This window comes from Chiloscyllium plagiosum, chromosome 20, assembly GCF_004010195.1.
Source record: "Chiloscyllium plagiosum isolate BGI_BamShark_2017 chromosome 20, ASM401019v2, whole genome shotgun sequence".
NCBI lineage: Eukaryota > Metazoa > Chordata > Chondrichthyes > Orectolobiformes > Hemiscylliidae > Chiloscyllium > Chiloscyllium plagiosum.
This window is the reverse complement of record NC_057729.1, coordinates 56,018,560-56,040,522: the sequence shown is the minus strand read 5'-3', so window position 1 is coordinate 56,040,522 and position 21,963 is coordinate 56,018,560. Positions and strand designations below refer to the sequence as shown.

The window sequence follows — 21,963 nt, the reverse complement described above, 5'->3', positions numbered from 1 at the left end:
CTCTCTCAATCCCTGTCTCACTCTCCCCCTTCTCTCTCACTCTCCCCTTCTCTCTCAATCCCTGTCTCACTCTCCCCTTCTCTCTCATTCCCTCGCCCCTATCTCACTCCCCCCATTTCCCATCCCTCCCTCTCTCCCTCACGCTGACCTGGCGACGCTGTCACCGCTTTCTGATCATTCAGCAGCAGCGGCGGAGGAGACGCAGGTTTCGGGATCGCTGCTCCGGGTCGGAGACCGTCTCTCCGCCCGGACCCTCCCAAAGCTCGAGCCCCGGAGCCGGGGTTTGGGGAGCGGCAGGTTTCTGCCGGAGCCCTGGGCGACTCGGTAAGTGTCGGTTCGCTGAGTGAGAGAGAGGCCAGGCCAGGGCAGATTGTGCAAGTTTGGGGGGTGGGGGGAACGGGACATTACATCACCGGGTAAAGAAATAACCAGTACATTTCAATGTTGCAATGTGGAGAGAGTGGTTAGTGAGCAGAGGGCAATGTTGCTAATGAGCAGGGTGAGCGAGGGCTTGAAAGTGGTACCTTCATACCGCAGTGTAACTGCATCAAGAGCAGAGGAGGAGCTGCTGTTTCTGCAGCATCCTTCATCAGCGAAGGCCCACAGCTCCCAACTTGTCCAGTTCAATCCCGACCAACACTGCTGCCGCTGTCAGTCTTGTTCCGTGCCCAACATTTGTTTAAAAATTATAAATCTTTACCTTTATTCACTTCTTGTGCCCCCAGAATATTTAAACAATGTCACTGGAATGAAAAAGATTGATTACCTGGTTGATTATTACATTGCCCGTTGTGGGATCTTACTGTTTTCAAACTGACTCCTCCTCATTACCTATAGTGGCTACGGTCCAGGAGTAATTATTGGCTGAAAAACGCTCCTGAGGTCACTAAAAGCATTATAAATAGTACAGAACTGGTATTTTGTCAAAGCTTTGATCTTGCAATTCTTCAAGAGAATTAAGAGGGAAAACAATATTTCACCTGCACGAGAGGAGAGCACATTTGGTAGAAAGGGAATTCTAATTGATATAGGCATTGCCATGGTGAATGTGCCAGTTGATGATGATTGTCAACTAACTGTCAAGCTGCAGTAGGTTTGATATGTCTTGTGAATTCTCCTGATGAGTCCAGGATTTCTCCAAGGATGCAAAAGGCATTACATAAATGAAAGTTCTTCCGTTCTTTCAGCTAAAACAGTTAGCTGAACTGTTTTATTGTAGCCATGATGTGGAGGTGTCGGTGTTGGACTGGGGTAGACAAAGTTAAAAATCACCCAACACCTGGTTATAGTCCAACAGATTTATTTGGAAGAACAAGTTTTCAGAGCGCTGCTCCTTCATCAGGTGGTTGTGGAGTATAACCTGTTGGACTATAACCTGGTGTTGTCTGATTTTTAACTCTGTCTTATTGTACACTTTGAAATATCTGGAAAAGTATAGTTAGCATCAGCTGGTGAAAGGCTTTCTAGTTATTATGGTGCTGGTTCAGCAGTGTAACTAATGTTTCCTCTGATCTGTGCGGGTATGGACATTTGGTTCATGGGTCGATGCCGCATGGCAATTTGTGTCGGCACACTATTTGCAGCATTGACTTCCACACACAGACCCCAGAGGTCTGAGCTGAAGAAAAACAAATTGGCAGGAACACCAACTGTAACCATGGCAATTAATGTAATTATATTTAATATATTTATTAGGAATACTCAGCAAGTCAGGGAATATCTGTGGAAAGAGAAAAAGACCAAAAGATCTGGGCTATTGTCAATGTTTCAGTTCAGTAACCCTTTATTTGAACTGGTCAAGGTTTGAGATGTAACAGGTTTAAAAGTTTTGAGAATGGAAAAAGTAGAAGGGGACTTTTGATCTGAGGATAAATTAGACTAATATCACCAGCTTTCTATCTTACCTCAAATTTTGATTTTGTTTAGCACCTGTTACATCCTAACTTTTCCAATTCTGGTGAAAAGTTCTCACTGACATATTAAATCTATTTCTGCTTTACAGATGCTGCCTGACCTGCTGAGCTCAGCAGTAAAAGATCCGTGGGTACTATTTGACAGAAAACACATGAATTTCTATGTTGTTGTAAGCAATATTTATCCTCAAACAAGATTCCAAAAAGTAGGTGATCTGCTCATTAATTTCATTGTTATTTGTAGGATTTTTCTCTGGATGAATTGGCTGTTGTGTTTCCCAAATTATTCTTCAAATATATTTGATAGGTTGTGAAGTAGGGACATTCTGAGAATATAAAAGTTGTAATAACAATACCAGATTTTTGTACAGCTTCAATTAAGTTACAATTAAGTTAAGTCTTCAAAAGATTCAGTGGTTCCTTGTTGGGTTTAATGGTTGCATGTAAGTTGCTGAGTTCTCTAGCTGTTGCCTTATTGCACCAGTTTTAAACAGGATGCCTAGAGCAGAAACAGGACTTACTGAAGAAGGCTCACTTGATTTGAAACATTAACTCTGTTTTTCTCTTCATAGATACTGCCGGACCTGCTGAGTTTCTCCAGCAATTTCTGGTTATATTTTTGGATTCTCAGCGTCTGCAGTTCTTTGTGTTATTTTAGCACCTAAACTATTGTCTCTGTTCTGACAGAATATGATATTGATTTTTCCCCTAGTGTACTGTTCTAGTCTTAGCTCTTCAAGATTCAATCGGAGGTCAGAGTCTTCTTTAGATTACATTCTCTTATTGATGTTGCCTATGTGGACAAGTATAGCATCTACATTGTCAAAACCAGTCTTCTGAGCCCCCAGTGCATTGTCTGCTTAAGGCTCAACTGTGCCACAACTGAAAGCCATAATTACATAGAAGGATGTAGACAGGCCATTCAGCACTAACTGGTCTGTATTCCACCAAAAATCTGCTCCTACTGTACAAGCAGCAAATATTAACACTGGAGGGGATGAGTTATAAGGAGAGGCTAGATAGGCTGGGATATTTTTTTCTGGAGCATAGGAGACTGAGGGGTGACCTTACAGAGGTTTATAAAATCATGAGGAGCATAGATAAGTTGAGTAATAGAGCTGGGTACAATGACAACATCCTAAGAGACACTTGAATAGGTACGTGAAAAAGAAAGGATGAGAGGGATATGGGCTGAATTTAAGGTAAATGAAACTAAGTTTAGGAAACTTGGTTGGCATGGACACATTGAGCTGAAGGGTGTATTTATATGCCCTATGACTCTCTGACTCTATTAGGCAAGTATGCCACTACAAGGACAAAGTGTAACAAAAGTATAATTTCAGTTATACTAATCTAGAGCTAGAGGGTAATTTGTTTTGTCTAAATGAAGAGAAATTGTTTGGTTTGCAAGCTTGTGCATTTTTTACACGGGGACATGTGGATGCTAAGTTGTTGCTGAAACAAATATAATGAAGGTCAGATGAATTCTTCAAGTAAAGAGGGGAAAGAGGGAAATTTTTAAAAATACAATCACTTGTAAGACAAGTGTTGCTGGCTTTAACGCAGGACATAGAACAGTACAGCACAGTACAGGCCCTTTGGCCCTTGATGTTGTACTGACCTTTTATCCTACTCTAAGATCAAACTAACCTCCATACCCTACATTTTACTATCATCCATGTACCTATCCAAGTGTTGCTGAAATGGCTGTAATGCATTTGACTCTACTACCACTGCAGGCAATGCATTCCATGCTCCCACCACTGTCTGTGTATAGAACTGACCTCTGACATCTCCCCTAAATCTTCTTCCAATCGCCTTAAAATTATGCCTCTTCATGATAGCTATTTCCGCCCTGGGAAAAAGTCTCTGGCTTTCCACTCTATCTATGCTTCTCAGCATCTTGTATACCTCTATAAAAATCACCTCTTATCCTTCTTCACTTCAATGAGAAAAGCCCTAGCTCCCTCAACCTTTCTTCATAAGACATGCCCTCCAGTCCAGGCAGTGTCCTGGTAAATCCCCTCTGCACCCTCTCTAAAGCTTCCACATCCTTCCTATAATGAGGCAACCAGAACCTGAACACAATATTCCAAGTGTGGTCTAACCAGGGCTTTGTAGAGCTGCAACACAATCTCATGGCTTTTAAACTCAATCCCCCTGCTAATGAAAGCCATCATACCTTACGCCTTCTTAACAACCCTATCAACTTGGGTGGCAGCTTTGAGGGATCTATGGATATGCACCCCATGATCCCTCTGTTCCTCCATACTACCAAGAATCCTGCCTTTAACCCTGTGATCTGCATTCAAATTTGACCTTCCAAAATGAGTCACTTACACTTATCCAGGTTGAACACCATCTGCCATTTCTCAGCCCAGCTCTGAATTCTGTCAATGTCCCTTTGCAACCGACAACAGCCCTCCACATTGTCCACAACTCCACTAACCTTCATGTCATTTGCAAACTTACTAACCCACCCTACCACTTCCTCATCCAAGTCATTTATAAAAATTACGGAGAGCAAAGGTCCAAGAACAGATCCCTGCGTAACAGCACTGCTCACCAAGCTGTAGGCTGAATACTTTCCATCTACATCCACCCTCTGTCTTCTAGGGACCAGAGGAAAGTGGGTACTGCAGATTAGAGTCAAGATTAGAGTGGTGCTGGAAAAGCACAGCAGGTCAGACAGCATCCGAGGAGCAGGGAAATCGACGTTTCGGGCAAAAGATTTCCTGTATCCCATGCCTCCTTACTTTCTGAATGAGCCTACCATGGGGAACCTTATCAAATGCTTCGCTAAAATCCATGGACACCACATCCACTGCTGTACCTTCATCAATTTGTTTTGTCACATCCTCAAAGAATTCAATAAGGCTTTTTATTGCACATCCCTAGTTGGACTTGAGAAGGTGGGGGGTGAGCTGCCTTCTTGAACTGCTGCAGTCCATGTGATGTATGTAGACCCACAATGCCCTTAGGTAGGAATTTCCAGGATTTTGACCCAGTGACACTGAAGGAATGGTAATATATCTCCAATTCAGAATGGTGAGTGGTTTGGAGGGAAACTTGTAGATGGTGGATTCTCCTATGTATCTGCTGCCCTTGTCATGGATGGAAGTGTTCATGGGTTTGGAATGGGTTGTCTAAGCACCTTTGGTGAATTCTGCGGTATATCTTGCGGATAGTATGCTACTGAATGTTGATGATGGAGGGAGTGGATATTGTGGATGTGGTGCCAATCAAGCTTTGTCCTGGATGGTGACAAGCTTCTTGAGTGTTATTGAAGCTGCACCCGTATGAGCGCATGTGAGAATCAAATGACGTGAAAGGAAACCAAAAGTCTTCTATAGACATAAATAGTAAGTAGACAGTATGAGGTTGGTTGGATTCTGTTAAGAACAAAGTGAATGATACATGCTGGAGGCTCAGGATAAGTCTAAAATGCTTACTGGAAATGCAGTATCAGTGTTTTGCTTTTCCATGGATAACCATCTTGCTGCAATGGAGAGGTTTGAGTGTTCTCAAGATCGATGCCCTCAGAAGCTCGAAGCTGGTTTAAATTATACCTAACATGAAGGATGTTAGTTGTGGTTGTTGATGGGAGATAAATGCTGGCCTTGCCAGTAATGCCCACATCCTGTGAATGAATAATTAAAGTAAATTACCTGTAAAGCACTTTGGAATATCTTGGGGTTGTGAAAACAATAAATTGTACAGTTTTTTGTAGCATTTCCTATGCAAAGGAAACATACTGGAGAGTTTAGGTGATGAAGAAAGCAGGTTCACAGAGAAAGGAGCAGGAAGAAATGGGACTAGGATTAGGACAAATTAGAACAAGCCAAAGGTTTGAGTTCTTTAACACATTTGTGAAAACAATAAAGGAGTTGGCGAGGCAAGGGAAGGGTGATTTTGTAGAAGATTTCCAAATTTGGAATGATTGGAGGAATTGTCACCAATGTGGATAAAGTAACAGGGAGTAAGTAGTCATTTAAAAGAATAGCAGCAGTATTCAGTGAAACTCTGCTGTAGATCCTTCAGACAAATTAGAGATGGTCTTGAAGGGTTTTGAAAAAGAACCCTGAAGTCAACTTCCTGTCGCCAGTCTGCCTCCATTCATTAATGTGTGGGATCTGATGTGACCTGTAAACATTTACCCTGGAAAAGCGCAGAAGCTCAGGCAGCATCCAAGGAACAGGAGAATCGACGTTTCGGGCATAAGCCCTTCTTCCTGAAGAAGGGCTTATGCCTGAAACGTCGATTCTCCTGTTCCTTGGATGCTGCCTGACCTGCTGCGCTTTTCCAGCAACACATTTTCAGCTCTGATCTCCAGCATCTGCAGTCCTCACTTTCTCCTGTAAACATTTACCCCTCCACCATCAGACTGGAAGAGCTTGGCTAAGACTTTACTGCTATCACGTTCCAAACTTGCCAGGTAAGGACAGCAGTTTTCTTCCCTTAAGGACATTAGTGAACTAGATAGGTTTTTTTTCCAACCATCAACGGTACTTTCATGATCATCAGTAGACTTTTAATTCCAGATTTTTATTGAATTTAAATTCGACTGTCTGCTGTGGTGGGATATGGTCCTTCTGATGTATAGTAACAGAATGGGAAACGCCGCAGTCAATTTGTGCATAGCAAGTTCCCACAAATAGCAATGTGGAATACTAGATTATCTGTTATGGTGATATTGATTGACGGGTAGCTGTTAGCTTGGACACCACTCCCAAGCTTTCCCATGAAATGGTAGCAGAGATATTTTACATCCACTTGACAAGGCAAACTAACCTCAGTTTAATGTCTAATCAAAAGAAGAAAACACCTCCAGCAGTGTACGCTCCTTCAGTACCACTCAGGGCTGAGATGTTTAGACCCAGGTCTTTATTGATATTCTAACTCTGAACGCAGAGAACGACTGAGACAGAGATAATACATATACATGTTAGTTGTGGCATTTGATGGATATAACATTTTAACAACAATGGGTATGATGGTTGGTATGAGGTTTAGAGTGCATGGGGGTCAAAGAACAGAAACTGCATTTTAAAAATTCCAAAATAAATATTAATCTGTTGAACAAGCCAACATGAAAAACATAGAACTGAGAAGGAGGCTATTTGACCCATCATGTCGAAAAAGTCTTGTCTAATTAGATGCACCCTTGCTCTTTTGCTTATAGCCTGACTTGTTTTTGGTATTTAAGTCCTGCTACAGTTTAAAAGTTGTCATATTTTATGGCACTAACCAATCCTAGCTTATGCACTTTGATAACTGAGTTATTGTGAGTAATTCCTGCACCTCACTATTACAGAGGGTCCCAGAATTGAACACTTTTCTTGGTTGGACGTGCTGCTGTGTTTCAATTGGATTTGCAAATTGAGAAACCAGTTCCCCATCACTCAGGCAGTGCAAGTTGCCTTGTGCGATTGGCTGCATTTATCAGTCCTAAACTGTGCCTTGAAAGTAAGGAATAGACATTTACAGCAAAATAAGGAAGCTGTGCAGCCTGTGTCTCATGTGTGCTTTGCTTATACCATCTTCTATTGGTGCCATACAATCTCATTTCCACTTTCCTTTGTTAAAACAAATTCTAGTTTCTTGGTAATTTCACATAACTTACAATATTCCTCTTCATTAAACAATGCTCCCATTTCCTTTTAGAACAATTGATGGGTTCTAATTCAAACAATTTAGGATGCAGGATATTCCCCATTCAGTTCATTCACTGTGCAAAGAAATTCATTAATTCTTCTTATCACTTCCTGAAATAAGTTGTCTTCTACCTCACTAACTAAAAGAAACAGTCTGTCACTATTTAACTTACCATATCCCTTTATAGTGAAAATATCTACCAGGTCACCCTTAAGACCATGGTATTGAGACTGGCTCTAATGCAACGAGGGGTACGTCGGCTTCCAAGAGATCAATTGTGTTAGGAGATTCTGTAGTCAGAGGTAAAGACAAACATTTCTGTGGCCAGCAGTGAAAAAGCAGAATGGTGTGTTGCTTCCCGGGTGCCAGGATCAAGGATGTCTCAGAGAGGGTGCAGAATGTTCTCACGGGGAGGGGAAGTAGTGAGGAAAGAGATCAATCTGAGACTGGTACAGTTGAGAACAGAAGCGAGTCAAACAGTCAGGGCAGGCAGGGACAAGGTAGGACTAATAAATTAAACCGCATTTATTTCAATGCAAGGGGCCTAACAGGGAAGGCAGATGAACCCAGGGCATGGTTAGGAATATGGGACTGAGATATCATAGCAATTAAAGAAACATGGCTCAGGGATGGGCAGGACTGGCAGCTTAATGTTCCAGGATACAAATGCTACATGAAGGATAGAAAGGGAGGTAAGACAGGAGGGGGAGTTGCGTTCTTGATAAGGGAGAGCATTACAGCTGTGCTGAGGGAGGATATTCCCGGAAGTACATCCAGGGAAGTTATTTGGTTGGAACTGAGAAATAAGAAAGGGAAGATCACCTTATTGGGATTGTATTATAGTCCCCCCCAATAGTTAGAGGCAAATTGAGAAACAAACTTGTAAGGAGAGCTCAGCTATCTGTAAGAATAATAGGTTAGTTATGGTCGGGGATTTTAACTTTCCAAACATAGACTGGGACTGCCATAGTCTTAAAGGTTTAAGTGCATACAAGACAATTTTCTGATTCAGTATGTGGATTTACCTATGAGAGAAGGTGCAAAACTTCACCTACTCTTGGGAAATAAGGCAGGGCAGGTGACTGAGGTGTCAGTGAGGGAGCTGATCCGACATTCCACACATCCACTTGATTCCTTGACCAATGAAGAATCTACCTGAGCCTTCAATATACTCAAGAACTCTGTCCCACATATCTCTATGGTGTGGCAACCTTCTCAATTGGTGTTTACCAATTTCCAAATGCTCAATAATTTTGTCGTAACATTCCCCTCATCTCTCACTACTATTCCAGTGAATTGATGCTATGTCTTATTCACTTATAGTCCAGCTGCAGCCTGACTGAGGTCATGTGAAAGTTTAACATTTACCTCCCTGTTTTGAATTTTTCTCATTCAGTTGATGTGGAAAATGCAAGCAGAGCTAAGTTCAGAACTTCAAAAGAACATTGATAAGTTGGTCAAATGGGTGGGTAGATAGCAGGTGACATTCAATGAAAAGAAGTGTGAGGTGATGCATTTTGTTAGGAAGAACGTTGACTGACAGTAGAAGATAAGGTGTAGATTTTTAATGTGGGCACAGGAGTGGAGGGCTGTAGATGTGCACGTATCATTGAATATGGCATGACAGGGACAACATACAATAACAATAATTTTGTCGTAACATGCCCAAAACTGTAAACAGTAGTTCAGCTGCAGGTCTTGTGGAAGTTTAACATTTATTGTATTGATCAGATCTTAGAGTACTAGGTGATGTATAAGATGCTTGTCAGATCTCAGCTGGAGTATTATATACAGTTCTGGGTGCTATATTATAGGAAAGACATGAATGAATCAAGAGAGTGCAGAAGAAGTTTTACAAGAGTGGTTCCAGGGATGGGAAACTTGAGTTATAATGCTAGATTGGAGGAGCTGGGATTGCTCTCCATGGAGAGGAGAGGCCTAGAGGAGATCTGACATGATTCTGAAAAATTCTGAGGCGTTGAACAGAGTAACTGTTCCCACTTGTAAAAAGTGTTAAGAGTGAGAGGGCATAGAATTAAAATGATTTGCAGAAGAAGCAGCTGTGAGAGAAACTTTCACAAATGTAGCTTGGATGTGGAATGCACTGCTTGGAAGTGTGGTAGAGGCAGGCTCAAAGTATTCAAGAGGACATTGGAGTAGAATCAATGTGCAAGGATATGGGGAAAAGACAGGAGGAAGTCACTTGGACATAATGCTCATTTGGAGAGCAGGTACAGACACAGTGGTCTGAATGGCCTCCTTCTGTGCTTAACACTTTGGTGATTCTGTGATTACTGTCTTTGAGAAGACACCAATGAACCATTTGTTGAATCATCAGAGCACACATGGTAGAGGTGCACCCAGAGTGCTCTTAAGAAGGGAGTTTAGATTTGTGAGGATGAGATCGTTAGTTTTTGCCTTGGGCTAGTTCTTTCACTACTTGTAGTAAACCATTTTGTGAAGATTCCATTTATATATTTACATTATAAATGAACATTATCCATCAACAGTGGAACCTCTAACAACCCATGCATCTATTAAACAGAACCCTCTGTACCAGAATAGGAAGGGTTTGGAGGGATTTGAGCCAGGTGCTGGCAGGGACTAGATTGGGTTGGGATATCTGGTCGGCATGGCTGGGTTGGACCAAAAGGTCTGTTTCCGTGCTGTACATCTCTGTGACTCTGTTACTCTATTTCAAACATTAACAGTTACTTTTCACTATTGCTAAACTCTGCTTAATATCTGTTTGCCCATCCTGCTGCCTACACTTGTACAGTTCACAATCTTTTTATAAGTTACCATGTCTCCAGTTGATGCCAAACACAAATTTAAATGCCTTCCCTCAATTGTAAGTTTGGATAATTTAAGCGTAAATTAAGCAAGGTGGGCTTCTACCGAAATGTTTGCAGGGATAAGGATAAAAGGAAGTTCCTCAGATGGAAGGTGAGATGTGCCACATGCTCTCTGTAGGAATCCACTTAACTTACACTTAAATTATCCAATCATCTCTTTATTCACACCAAGAGAAATTAGAAGATTCTCTTTGGTATAGTGCTTTTCATGATTTTACGATCATCTACAGCGAATTAAATACTGATGAAGTGCAGTCGTTGCCATGATGCAGGAAGCATGCAGCCAATTTGTGCACAGCAAGTTCCCACGAACAGCAATGAAGCAATGATTTGTAAGAGGGATGTTGATTCTGTGATAAATATTGTTTAAGACATGGCCACGTTTCCTGTAATTGATTCATTCTCAGGATAGAGCTCTCACTGTTGATTGATCATTAGTGCTATATGCAGTCGAATGGCTGGTTAGATTATTGCTAGAGACCATTTTTATTATTAATATTAGTTCAGGAGTCTGAATTTCTAGGTCAGTAAAGTAAACACCACAGTACTATAACCACAGATCATTTCCTTCCTCATAAATCTCTTATGTGATACTTTTATTGAATTATGTCTGCAGGTATAGATACATATCCACTGTCTTTCCTTAATCAATCATGCTTTATTTATTCAGGAGGAATCTATTAGGCTTCTTGTTTGGAGACTAGCTTTCAGACTTCCCTGTAGACCAACTATGAACAGCTCATGTTTCTTCACAAGAGTACATACAGTCTCATATTACTCTGGCAGCTTGCCGAGTGCTGAAAGAGTAATCTACTGGTCCACAATTTTTTTGCTTATCACTGGTGTGCATGAATCATTAAAAGTTGACATCTAAATTCAGCAGGTAATAGGGAAGGTAAATGGAATTTTGGCCTTAATTTCAAAGGGAATGGAGTATAAACATAGGAAGGTCTTGCAAAAACTATACAAGATGCTAACCAGACCACAACTGGACTACTGTGAATAGTTTTGATTCCCTTATCAGATGAAAGCTTCAGTTGCAATCAAGAACAAAAATTGCTGGAAAAAATCAGCAGGTCTTGCAGCATCTGTGCAGGGAAAACAGAGTTAATGTTGTGAGTTCAGTGACCCTTCCTCAGTAGCTTCAGTTATACAGGGTATTTGTGAGACCAATGTGGATGAATTAATTGTGCAAATTGATGAAAACAGGTAAGTTATAGTCGAGATTACAGAGGCATGGCTGCAGTTTGACCACGAATGGGAATTGAATATCCAAGGGTATTCTGTACTTAGGAAGGACAGATAAAAAGGAAAAGGTGTTACACTTGCATTACTGGTTGAAGAGGAAATGAATGCGGTAGTGAGGAAGGATATTATCTCTGACAATATGCAACCTGAATGGTTTTAGCTAAGAAACACCAAGGGACACAAATATTGGGCGGGTTGTATGTAGACTGCCAAGGGGTGGTATGGTGGCTCAGTGGTTAGCGCTGCTGCCTCACAGCACCAGGGACCCAGGTTCAATCCCTGCCTCAGGCGACTGTCTGTGTGGAGTTTGCACATTCTCCCCGTATCTGCATGATTTCTTCTGGGTTTTCCGGTTTCCTCCCACAGTCCAAAGATGTGCAGGTCAGGTGAATTGGCCATGCTAAATTGCCCATAGTGTTAAGTGCATTAGTCAGGGGTAAATATAGGGTAGAGGAATGGGTCTGGGTGGGTTACTTCTCAGAGGTTGATGTGGATTTGTTGGGCCAAATGGCCTATTTCGATACTGTAGGGAATCTAATCAAAACTGTAGAGGTAATATTAGAAATGGCAGTAAAAAGGAAATTAGAGACGCATGCAATCAAGAAACATCTGTAATTTTGGAAAATGTTAATCTGCATGTAGTTTGCGCAAATCAAATTTATAAGAATACTGTAGAGGAGGAATTCCTGGAGTGTATACAGGATGGTTTTCTGGACCAATACATTGAGGAACCAAGTAGAGATTCGACCATCCTAAACTGGCTATTGTGTAATGAGAATGGAACACTTGGTAATCTAGTTATGAGAGGCCCGTTATGGGTGAGTGACCATGATGTGATCGAATTTTTGATCAAGATGAAGAGTGATGTAGTTGATTCTGTAACTAGGGCCCTGAATCTAAATAGATTAAACTACAGTGGTAGTGGTAAACTACAACAAGTTGGTTATGATAGATTCAGGAAAGTTACTTAAAGGGATGATGTTGGAAAGACAATGGTAAATGTTCAAATAGCACACTGGTAAACTGCAATGAATACTCATTCCTGTATGGCCCAAAAGTAAAATGGGAAAGGTGGCCAAAGCATGACTTATGAAGGAAATTAGAGATGGTGTTAGATTCAGGGAATTGGTATAGAAATTGGCTAGAAAAAATAGTAGACTTGAGAAGTGGGAACAGTTTAGAATTCAGAAATACTGTAAAGGATAAAGGGATTGATTAAGAACTGGATAATGGAGTAGAAGAGTAAGCTTGCAGGGAACATAAGGCTGACTGGATAAGTTTCTATAGATATGTGAAGAGAAAAATGTGGGACAAATGTAGGTCCCTTACAGTTAGAAACAGGGGAGTTTATAATGATGAACAAAGAAATGGCTAATATTAAATACATTCTCCAGTTTTATGTTCACAAAAGTAGACACAACTAATATTGTACAAATGTTGAGAAACAAAGTTTAGTGAGAAGGAAGAACTGAAGAAAATCAGCATTAATAGGGAAATGATGATGGGAAAATTGATGGGATTGAAGGCTGGCAAATCGCCAGTGTCGGATCACCTATATCCCAGAGTACTTAATGAAGTAAGCCTAGAAATAGTGAGAGGTCATCTTCCAAGTTTCTACAGACTCTGAAACAGTTCCTACAGATTGCAGGAGCTAATGTAACCCCTCTAGTTAACAAATTAGGTAGAGAAAAACTAGGAATTGTAAAGCCATGAGTCTGACATTGGTAATGGGGAAGATGCTGGAGTTCATTATCAAGGTTTTTATAGCAGAACAATTGGAAAACAGTGACAGAATTGGACAGAGTCAGCACAGATTTATGAAAGGGAAGTATGCTTGAGAAATCTATTGGAATTCTTTGAGGATGTAATTGTAGAGTTGATGAAAGGGAACAACTTTCAGAAGGCTTTTGACAGATTCCCAAAGAAGAGATTAATTTGTAAAATTTTAGTAGTGGGATTTGGGGTTGTGTTTTGAGATGTGGAGAAAACTGGTTGGCATACAAGAAGTAAAGAGTAGCAATAAATGAATCTTTTTCTGAATGGTGGCAGTCACTAGTGGAGCAATAATGGGATTCACAATACATATTAATGATTTGGGTGACGGAACTAAATGTACTCCCTCCAGATTTAGAGATGACATAAAGCTGGTTTGGGGCAGTGGGGATGAGCTTTAAGGGGGATGCAGAGATACTTCAGTGTGATTTAGAGTGAATGTGTGAGCGAATACATGTCTGGTGCAGTATAATATGGATAAATGTGAAGTAGCTTCGATAGCTAACATAGGAAGGCAAATTATTATCTAAATGGCTGTAAATTGAGAGAGAGGTATGTGCAATGAAATGTTGAAGTCTTTGTACACCTCTCACTGAAGGTAAGCACACAAGTGCAGCAAGCAGTGAAGAGGGTAAATGGTATGTTGGCCTTCATAGTGAGAGGATTCAGGTACAGGAGCAGGGATGTCTTGCTGCAACTGTACAGTGCATTGGTGAGACCACATCTGAAATATGGTATATAGTTTTGGTCTCCTTATTTGAGAAAGGAAGTTCTTGCTATAGAGGGAGTGCAGAGAAAGTTAACCAGACTGATTCCTGGCATGGCAGGGCTGATGGAGCAGGATACCTTTATAGAAACATGTAAAATTCTAACAGGACTGGACAGGGTGGATGCAGGAAGGATGTTCCTGAATGTGGGGGAAGTCTAGAACCAGGGGTCACAGTCTATGGATTTAAGGTTAACCATTTAGAGCAGAGATAGGAAATTTCTTCACTCAGAGAATGGCGACCTTGTGGCATTCACTACCACAGAATTAAAAACCACACAATACCAGGTTATAGTCCAACAGGTTTAATTGGAAACACTATCACCCAGAGTTCCATTGCCTGATATGTTGGGACATCCTGGTGTGTTGGCTTTGTGTATCTTCGGAAGGCAGTAGAAGTGGTGGGCGGCATGGTGGCACGGTGGCACAGTGGTTAGCACTGCTGCCTCACAGCGCCAGAGACCCGGGTTCAATTCCCGCTTCAGGCAACTGACTGTGTGGAGTTTGCACATTCTCCCCGTGTCTGTGTAGGTTTCCTCCGGGTGCTCTGGTTTCCTCCCACAGTCCAAAAATGTGCAGGTTAGGTGAATTGGCAATGCTGAATTGCCCGTAGTGTTAGGTGAAGGGGTAAATGTAGGGGAATGGGTCTGGGTGGGTTGCGCTTCGACAGGTCGGTGTGGACTTGTTGGGCCGAAGGGCCTGTTTCCACACTGTAAGTAATCTAATCTAAAAAAAAATGTCACCTACGAAGGTGACCTAAGAGGACAGTCAGTTGCTCCTCTACAGATCCCTGTGACAACTATGATGACTGGGCTTGACATGTATACTCAAACCGTCAGGAAATATATAAATGCCAGATTCATCAGCTGTACCCACAAGGTAGAGCAAAACATCACTCAATCACAACGCAATGCCATCAATGCTCTCAAAACCAATCACAACCTTGTCATCAAACAGATTACTGCACGGAAGTGTACCCACAACTGACCAACCAGGAACACTGCAGGCAGCTACTGGCTGATCCGACTAAAGAACACACCCGTGAACTAAACACATTGATCAGGACTTTGGATCCAGTCCTTCAGAGTTCCCTACGCGCTCTCAGCCCACATATTGCCCGCATAGGTGATTTCTACTGCCTTCCGAAGATACACAAAGCCAACACACCAGGACATCCCATCATATCAGGCAATGAGAGTGTTTCCAAATAAATCTGTTGGACTATAACCTGGTGTTGTGTGATTTTTAACTTTGTACACCCCATCAAACACCAGCATCTCCAAATCATGACTACCAAAGAAAGCAGTTGAATCAAAAACAATGCATGATTTCAAGGGGTTGGTTGCAGCACTGGGGGCTAAAAGGACTGATGTATGAGGAGCAGGATGAGAACAGGCAATTAAGTTGGATGATCAACCATGAGCATACTGAATGGTGTAGCAGGATGAAAGGACTGCATGGCCTACCCCGCTCCTGTTTTCTATTTACTATGTTTATCTGTGACCACATCAACAGTACTGTGTACATCACAATTACAGAAGGATGTTAATGTATTGGAAGTGGGGAAGTGACAACCTTGTGGTATAATGGACTGTTAATCCAGAAACCCAGGTAATGTTGTGGGGACCTGGGTTCACATCCTGACACAGCAGATGATGGAGTAGAGTCCAATCAAAACCTGGAATTATGAGGCTAATAATGATCATAAATCCATTGTTGGAAAAACCCATTGATTCACTTATGTCCTTTAGGGAAGGAAACTGCCATCCTTACCTGGTCTGGCCTATAAGTGACTCTCGGCCCACAGCAATGTGGCTGCTTCTTAACTGCCCTCTGGGCAACTAGGGATGGGCAATGAATGCTGGCCCAGCCAGTGACACCCTCATTCTGTGAATACATTTTAAAAATGTAGTTCAGAGAAGGTTTGTTAAAGTAATACCTGGAATGTATGGATTGCCTAATACAGAAAGGCTTGACAAGCTGGGGCTGCATCCTCTGGAGTTTCAGAGAGTCAGAGGTGACTTAATTGAAACGTGTAAGATCCTGAGAGGACCTGACTGGGTGGGTGTCGAAATGATGTTTCTTCTTCTCGGAGAATCTAGAATTACGATTCACTGTTTACAATTAAGAGGCTGCCTGTTTAAGAGAGAGATGGGAAAACATTTTTTTTTCTTTCGGAGTGTTGTGAGACTTTGGAACTCTCTTCCTCAAAAGGCAGTGCTTGCAAAATCTTTAAGTAGTTTTAATCAGACGCAGGTAGATTGTTGATGACTAAGGGTCTGACAGATTCTCAGGGGTATGCAGGAATGTAGAGTTGAAGTTAAAATCAGATCAGCTATGATCCTATTGATTAATGGAGCAGGTTTGAAGGGCTGAGTGGACTAGTTATATTCCTTGTTGAAAGGTATGGTGCTGGAAAAGCACAGCAGGTCAAGCAGCATCCAAGGGACAGGAGAGCCGATGCTTTGGACATAAGCCCTTCTTCAGGAATTTTTCTATTCCTTGTCCGTATGTTCCTATTAAAGATATAGTCCAGGGATAGTTCACTAAGTTATACGTATGGAGAGATTTTATTGTGAATAGTGGTTTGCAGGTTCGACCTGTGCACATTGGAGTTTAAAAGAATGAGAGGAGATTTTATTGAAAAGGAGAAAATTCTTAAGGGGCTGTGGAAACGTTGTGGGAGAGTAAAGGACCAGAGGGTATAATCTCAGAGTAGGAGAAGTCCATTTATATCAGAGATGAAGAAGAATCATGTGATTTTTAGGAACGTGTGGATATTATTGAAAATGTGTTGCTTGCATCAGCAGTCGAAAGTGTGGCGCTGGAAAAGCACAGCAGGTCAGGCAGTATCTGAGGAGCAGGAGATTCTTTTTCCGGATCCTCCGCTAAACCTCTTCTACAAGGATCTCAGTGAGTCTATCTCTCACTGCAACCCCCAGGTCACCTTCTCTGCCCTGAAGCTCTTCAGCCATATCCTGAAGCAGACACGCTACCACAGCCACACCTCCTTCCTCAGTGCCTGCCTACGGAACCGACTGATCCCACATGGACTCTGGACTACATTCAGACCAACACAACTTGGACCTGAACAGGACAACCTGTATGTACAACAAATCCAAAACCTCGAGAAATGGTTCTCTTTCCGGATCCTCCGTGAAGATTCCCCTGTTCCTCGGATGCTGCCTGAACTGCTGTGCTTTTTCAGTATCACACTCTCGACTCTGATCTCCAAGCATCTGCAGTGCTCACATTCTCCTCCTTGCGTCAGCATTTTAGCTGCACCTTAAATAAATAGGTTATGAAAACAAGCAGAAGTGGTGTGGTTGACAGAGTGCTCAGCAAATAAATAGAAGACAATCCTAATAAATTAACCTCTGTTGGCTGTTCCTATGTTTGCCAACCATTTAAAAATGGCAAGTGATGTTAGTAACTAGGGGATAGGTCCAGCTTTATTACAAAAGAATGAGTTGAAAATAGAGAAGCAGGTGGGGAACTTTTTAATGATATTAAACTAATACCAGAGGAAGTATTCTGTCATGGAAAAGGAAACTTTGGGATAATTGCTGGCTCTTCTACACTTTGAAGTCAAACTCCAACATGGTTGCTATCAAATATTAATCTACGTTGAACATAATCTGCTAGTTTTCATTGAAAAGTTTAAAACTCAGAAAGCAAGACAATTCAGATGGAATCTATTAATTCAACTATTCAATGTAAAGATTGTTCATGTTGGTCATAAAGACAAAGTGATTTCAGATGCCTTGTCCCAATGTAAAATGATGAAATAAGTTAAGGATTTAAGAGTTGAGAAAAGACTCTGAAAAGCTTGTATAAGGGGAGATTAAGGATAAAGGGTTGCAGGTCTTATTATCATTGTCTGTGTGTCACAGACCTGGTGATGAAATACATTTTTGAAATGATGTTTCATCTCTCCTGAGGGGGGAGGCATGTAAATACCACATCCTCCTAGATCCTTTCTTCTTGGGTCATGGACTAAAGAAGGAATTGGTGCTTTAAACCAAGGAAACTATGTAAAGAGTTTGTAAAATCATGTTTACTGCAGCACATTGTGTGTTGTTTAAAAGATTATTTCTCTTGGAATAGTAAGAGCAGGAGCAGGCAGAACAGAAACAATGGGTTCTGAACAAGGGGACAATTTCTTCAAAACAAGGTTTTGATTGTTTCTTGCATGTGTGGGGTAAGTGGAGGCGAAACAGGAGAAAAGAAAAGAATCCGAATAAACTAGTTTGGCAGGGGGATGGGAACCAGAGCCACAGATGAGAGGAGAGGATAGGTGTTGAATGGGCAGAAATAGAATGCAGAGAGTCTGTCAGGAAGGATACACAGTGGATAGGGCAAATTAGAGTGTGTCTGATTCAATGCAAGAAGTGTCAGGAATAAGAGTGATGAACTCAGAGCATGGATGAGTACTTGGAACTACGATGTTGTGGCCATAATGGAGACCTGGATTTCACAGGGGCAGGAAAGATTATTGGATATTCCTGGGTTTAGATGTCTTAAAAAGTACAAGGAGGGAGATAAAAGAGGAAGCGGAGTAGCATTGTTAATTAGAGAGTGCATCACAGCTGCAGAAAAGGAGGTTGTTGAGGAGGGTTTGTCTACTGAGTCAGTATGGGTGGAAGTCAGTAACAGGAAAGGAGCATTTTATTGGGTGTTTTCTATAGACACCCCAATAGCAGCAGAGAGATGGGAGAACAGATTGGAGAACAGATTGGAAAGTTGCAGATGTAACTGAGTTATTGTTATGGGTGACTTCAACTTCCCCAATATTGATTGGAACCACTTCAGTGCAGATGATCTAGATAGAGCCGATTTTGTCAGGTGTGTCCAGAGAATTCCTGACTCACAATGTAGAAAGGCCGACTGGGAGGAGGCCATATTGGATTTGGTGCTAGGCAACAAGCCAGGCCAGGTGTCACATCTCTCTGTGGGAGAGCATTTCAGTGACAGTGACCACAACTGCCTCACTTTTACCATCGCCATGGAAAGAGATAGGAACAGACAGTTTGTAAAAGTATTTAATTGGGGGAGGGGAAATTATACTACTGTTAGACAGGAGCTATGAAGTATAAATTGGGAACAATTGTTCTATGGGAAATGCACAACAGAAATGTGGAGGCTGTTTAAGGAGCACTTGCTGCGAGTGTTGGATAACTTTGCCGCATTGAAACAGGCAAGGAATGGTAAGGTGAAGGAGCCTTTGATGATGAGAGAAGAGGAGCTTCTCATCAAGAGGAAGAAGGAAACTTACTCAAGGTTGAGAAAGCAAGGATCTGACACAGCTTTAGAGGAATACATGAAAAACCTTGGCGAGATGGATTAGGGAAAACCAAAGGCGTTCTATAATTACGTGAGGAATAAGAGAACGATCAGAGAGCGGGGAGGGCCGATCAGGAATAGTGGAGGGAACCTGCGCCTGGAGTCTGAAGAGATAGGGGAGGCCCTACATGAATTTTTTGCTTCAGAATTCATTAAAGAGAGTGTTAACAGTGAGAACACTGTAGACCAGGTTAATAGGCTTGAACAGATTAATATTAAGAAAGTGAATGTGCTGGAAATTCTGGGAATCATCAAAATAGATAAGTCCTCAGAGCCAGCCCAGATATATCCAAGGTTACTACGGGAAGTGAGGAATGAGATTGCTGCGCCTCTGGTGATGATCTTGGCATCCTCACTCTCCACAGGAGTATACTGGATGATTGGAGGGAGGTGAATGTTGTTCCCTGTTGAAGAAAGGGAATAGGAAAATCCCTGGGAATTACAGATGAGTCATTGTTAAGTCTGTGGTAAGCAAGATACTGGAAAGGATTCTGAGAGATAGTATTTATCATTATTTGGAAAAACATAGTTTTATTAAAGATAGCCAGCCAGGCTTTGTGAGGAGCAGGTCATGCCTCACAAGCCTTATTGAGTTCTTTGAAGATGTGACGAGACAAGTTGATGAAGGTTAAGCAGTGGATGTGATGTATATGAATTTCAGTAAGGCATTTGGTAAGGTTCCCGATGGTAGGCTTATTCAGAAAATTAGGAGGTAGGGGATACAGGGAAATTTGGTTGTCTGGATACAGAGTTGGCTAGCTGAAAGAAGACAGTAAGTGGTTGTGGATGGAAAGTATTCTGCCTGGAGGTTCTTTGGCCTCTGCTCTCTGTAGTTTTTATAATGACTTGAATGAAGAAGTGAAAGGGTGGGTTAGTAAGTTTGCTGATGACACAAAGGTCGGTGGTGTTGTAGATAGTGTCGAGGGCTGTTGCAGGCTACAACAAGACATTGACAGGATGCAGAGCTGGACTGAGAAGTGGCAGGTGGCATTCAACCTGGATAAATGCAAAGTGATTCATTTTGGAAGGTCGAATTTGTGTGCTGAATACAGGTTAAAGACAGGATTTTTGGCAGTGTGGAGGAACAGTGGGATCTTGGGGTCCATATACATAGATCCCTCAAAGTTGCCCCCCAAGTTGATCGGGTTGTTAAGAAGGCATATGTTGATTTGGCTTTCGTTAACAGGGGGATTGAGTTTAAGAGCCATGAGGTTTTGCTGCAGCTCTATAAAACCCTGGTTAGACCACACTTGGAATATTGTGTCCAGTTCTGGTCACCTCATGTAGGAAGGATGGAGGAGGGTGCAGAGAAGATTTACCGGCGTGCTGCCTGGATTGGAGGGCTTGTCTTATGAGGAGAGGTTGAGTGAGCTAGGGCTTTTCACACTAGAGAGAAGAAGGAAGAGAGGTAATTTAATAGAGGTGCACAAGGTAATGAGAGGCATAGAGAGAGTAGATAGCCAGAGACGTTTCTCCAGGATAGAAATGGCTGTCACCAGGGGTCATAATTTTAAGGTGATTGGAGAATGGTTTAGGGGAGATGTTAAGGTAGGTTCTTTACACAGAGTGTGGTGGGTGTGTGGAATGTACTGCCAGCAGTGGTAGTAGAGTCAGAGACATTAGGGACATTTAAGTGACTGCTGGACAAGCACATGGATAGCAGTAAATTGAGGGGTGTGTAGGTTAGTTCATCTTAGATTAAGATAAATGCTCAGCACAACATTGTGGGCCGAAGGGCCTGTACTTTTGATGTACTGTTCTATGTTCTGTGTTCTAAACAAGAATGGGATATGGTGTGAGTCAAAAAGAGGGAAACTAAACTTAGCATGGCAATATGAACTTAAAACTAAGTTAAAATAGAACCTATTTTCATAATATCAAGTTCTCAACCTGCAGTGTGTGAATTAGGAATTTTTAGAGAAGATATGAATGATTTTGAAGGTTGAAAAAGGTTATCGATCTTTGAAGCTGAGAAGTTATTTAATTCCCTGCCCTAGAGAATTTGTAAAAATCATGGCTTACTTATGTTAGTGAGAAGTTAAGAAAAGATTTGGTGTCACAGTGGCAATAGTACTTTGATGACATAATCCAATGGCTCTCATTTTGTAATTATAATTAATTATATTTTATTGTAGTATATATTATAATTATCAGCTTCTTTCAGCAATTTACAATTATCCAAACAGGGGTATCTAAGATCACAGTTTAATTGACAGTTTAAAGAGATTATTAAAGGATTAGCTGTCTTTGATATGAAGTTATGAATCTAATTAGTTTTTATAAAGAATGAAGTATTTAAGGGAATTTTAAAAAGCTAAATAGGTTTTCATGAATGAGAGGGTTTCTTTTATTATAGTGAATTTTGTAACAGATATTTAGAATATTATTTTATTTAATCTGAGCATGGGCC

At 41.5% G+C, this 21,963-nt stretch overlaps 1 protein-coding gene across 4 annotated transcripts in view; it reads left to right on the top strand.

The window, feature by feature from the left end:
- The first annotated feature begins 166 nt into the window (after positions 1-166).
- The window catches only part of LOC122560305 (syntaphilin-like), a 78,965-nt gene continuing 57,168 nt past the window's right edge, over positions 167-21,963 (top strand). For 2 of the 4 annotated variants that reach the window (XM_043710883.1, XM_043710882.1), the window contains exons 1-2: positions 167-324; positions 2,003-2,119. The gene's annotated coding sequence lies outside the window, so the exon portion shown is untranslated. The remainder of the gene's footprint in view (positions 325-2,002; positions 2,120-21,963) is intronic. The other 2 variants (XM_043710885.1, XM_043710884.1) reach the window with 1 other exon arrangement.